Source organism: Piliocolobus tephrosceles, unplaced genomic scaffold (genome assembly GCF_002776525.5).
Source record: "Piliocolobus tephrosceles isolate RC106 unplaced genomic scaffold, ASM277652v3 unscaffolded_24350, whole genome shotgun sequence".
In the NCBI taxonomy this organism is placed as follows: Eukaryota; Metazoa; Chordata; class Mammalia; order Primates; family Cercopithecidae; genus Piliocolobus; species Piliocolobus tephrosceles.
The window spans coordinates 302-3549 of record NW_022306922.1 but is presented as its reverse complement, the minus strand read 5'-3'; the positions used below and the strand labels follow the sequence as shown (position 1 = coordinate 3549).

General features: G+C 52.5%; 1 long non-coding RNA gene across 1 annotated transcript; it reads left to right on the top strand.

Moving 5' to 3' along the window:
- The first annotated feature begins 874 nt into the window (after positions 1–874).
- Positions 875–2835, top strand: LOC111534610. The gene is made up of 3 exons (XR_002729145.2): positions 875–1263; positions 1754–1824; positions 2625–2835. It is a non-coding gene; the product is annotated as an uncharacterized LOC111534610 (long non-coding RNA).
- Positions 2836–3248: the final 413 nt, after the last annotated feature.

Here is a 3248-nt window from a genome sequence, read left to right as displayed (position 1 = left end):
CAACATGGTGAAACCCCGTTTCTACTAAAAATGCAAAAATTAGCCAGTTTTGGTGGGCACCTGTAATCCTAGCCACTGGGGAGGCTGAGGCAGGAGAATTGCTTGAACCCAGGAGGCAGAGGTTGCAGTGAGCCGAGATTCCACCACTGCACTCCAGCCTAGGCCACAGAGCAAGACTCTGTGTCAAAATAAAGTAAAATAAAAAAAGCCACCTAAGTATGTGCAGTTGGGGGCAAGCGTGTTGCATGTTCAGAGCTAGAAGGAAACCCATCAAAGCTGTGTTAGGGGGATGGAGGAGGTGAGATTTTTTTCTCTCGTGGCTCTCACTGTTTCCCTGGGATGAGCATGTGGTGTTCAGTGTAAGAAACGATATGGGTCTGGGGCCGGGTGCAGTGCCTTATGCCCTAATACCAGCACTTTGAGAGGCTGAGGTGGGAGGATCGCTTGAAGCCAAGAGTTTGAAAGCACCCTGGGCAACCTGGTGAGACCCTGTCTCTACAAAAATAAAAAACAAGTTGGCCGGGCGCGGTGGCTCAAGCCTGTAATCCCAGCACTTTGGGAGGCCGAGACGGGCGGATCACGAGCTCAGGAGATCGAGACCATCCTGGCTAACACGGTGAAACCCTGTCTCCACTAAAAATACAAAAAACTAGCCGGGCGAGGTGGCGGGCGCCTGTAGTCCCAGCTACTCCGGAGGCTGAGGCAGGAGAATGGCGTAAACCCGGGAGGCGGAGCTTGCAGTGGGCTGAGATCCGGCCACTGCACTCCAGCCCGGGCGACAGAGCAAGACTCCGTCTCAAAAAAAAAAAAAAAAAAAACAGCCGGGGATGGTGGCATGCACCTATAGTCCTAGCTACTTGGGAGACTGAAGTGGGTGGATCCCTTGAGCCCAGGAGGCGGAGTTCACAGTGAGCTGATTGTGCCACTGTGCTCCAGCCTGGGCAACAGAGTGAGACTCCATTTCTAAAAAATAAAAAACCAGAAAACATGAGCCTGGCCTTTTTTCAGGGCTACAACTCGTCATTACAGTCCTGGGATGTGGCCCTGCCCTGAGTTGCATGAGATTCCTCCTGAACAATGTTTCCAAAGCGAGTTGAGCTCCTGAGCCTGGTGCTGATGAATTGTGTCAGAGACAGGCCTCAGCACTGGGTGCGGGTAACGAGTGTCCTCTCTCCACAGGTGCCGTCTGCCTGCAGCCTTTCTGCCATCTGTACTGGGGCTGCACCCGCACCGGCTGCTTCGGCTGCCTGGCCCCGTTCTGTGGTAACCACCGGCTCTTCAGGCCCCAGTGGCTTTGACCTTTGCACGTTCTCTTGGTGAACTTGAGGGCAGGGGATGGTGGGGGCCGCAGCCTGATGTTCACAGGGGTGAGGCCACGGTTGGTCATGTCATCAGATGGTGACATTTTCCTGCTGATCTGCAGAGCTGTGTCAGATTCGTGTGGGCTCAAAATCAAGCCTTAATGGAAGGATTAGGGGAAGTACTCCCAGGACGGAATCCTTGTTGCAAGGTTCTGGTGTCACGATACCAGACCAGGTGCTGGGGCGACTCGAGAGCTGATCTTTTTAAGGGGGGAGTGGAATGGAAATCATTCTACTTGTCCTCTGTTTAAAACTGAGTGTTATCACTGAACTTCTTATTCCTTCTAGAATGTGTAATGAAAAGAAATGTGTTTATCCTCAGTGTGGGGCAGACAGTGCTTTCCTGCGACGTCTTTATAAAAACAGGTAACATTGCACCTTCATCTCGGCAGAGCTCAACCTGGGTGACAAGTGTCTGGACGGCGTGCTGAACAACAACAGCTACGAGTCAGACATCCTGAAGGTACGGACCCGCCGCGGGCTGGGGAGCCGGGAGCCGCGTTTTCTCACTGGTGCAGCCAGCTGGTTCTCTGCATTCTGTTGGTGTTTATCTGTTTTTCCTGCATTCCAAAAATAGGTGTTTCCTTTTTGCGCCTCCTGCCACGAATCCACAGGAGCCGCCTCCCGCAGCTCTTGGGAGGAGCTTGGAAGTGCTGCCCGGGACCAGGGCCTTTTCTCTGGTCCCTTTCTCTTCCGGCCATTTGGCTTCCCGCGTCTAGGAAGCTACCTCGGCTTCAAGGGTTTCTGTGTATAACGTGCGCATCTGCCCTCTTGCCGAGAGCACACACAGTGGTGGGGCCTTGACGCTTGCCACAGGCACACCTGGCGGGTGCCCGCTCAGCCCCACACTCTGCTTTGATGCCCACAGGAGCTCAACAGCTCGTGTGTGTTTAAAGGGCACAGAAAACAGATGCCAAGTCCTCAGCTTTTCTTGTCAGACAGACTGGGCTCGTTGTGGGGCTGTGTGCCTTGTGGCAGGCTTTCGTGTGTCATTCACACCTGGGCTGTGAGGGTCTTGGCAGAACTTTTGAGAGCCTCTGATAAGTCTTACACTGGAAGGTCAAGAGTGAGCCTTCCTTTTGGGACTTCCAGGAGGCTCTTGGACGAGACTTCTCGTGCCGCAGGCTGTGAACGTGCAGCCCTCTGCAAATGCCACTCGTTCCGCACCTTCAGGGATCTTTTATGAAATGTTTTCTATCTCGTTATTTCAGTGTTTCTTCCTCTAAACGAATTTCCTCTTTTTTTTTTTTTTTTGCGTCACAGAATTACCTGGCAGCCAGAGGTTTGACATGGAAGAACATGTTGACCGAGAGCCTGGTGGCTCTCCAGCGGGGGGTGTTTCTGCTGTCTGGTGAGTTCTTCTCTTGCCTCCTGCTCTAGGGTGCGTGTGACTTTCCAGGGCTGCACCTGCCTGTCTGCTCTCCCAGTGACAACTCTGACCTTCACCCATCCTGGAAGAGAAGAAAAAAGATCCTGATGCTTTCGGGTTGTTTTTTGTTTGTTTGTTTTTTGAGATGGAGTTTCGCTCTTGTTGCCCAGGCTGGAGTGCAGGGGCGTGATCTCAGCTCACTGCCACCTGCGCCTCCTGGGTTCAAACGATTCTCCTGCCTCAGCCTCCTGAGTAGCTGGGATTACAGGCGCCCACCACCACACCCGGCTACTTTTTTTTTTTTTTCCAGTAGAGACAGTGTTTCGCCATGTTGGTCAGGCTGGTCTTGAACTCCTGACCTCGTGATCCGCCTGCCTTGGCCTCCCAAAGTGCTGGGATTACAGGCATGAGCCACTGCGCCCGGCTGATATCTTTGTTAATTAAGGGTATAGCACATTTTGATTTGTGTTGCAAATGTTTCCACTATAGTAGTAGCTCACTTTTGTTGTATTTATTTT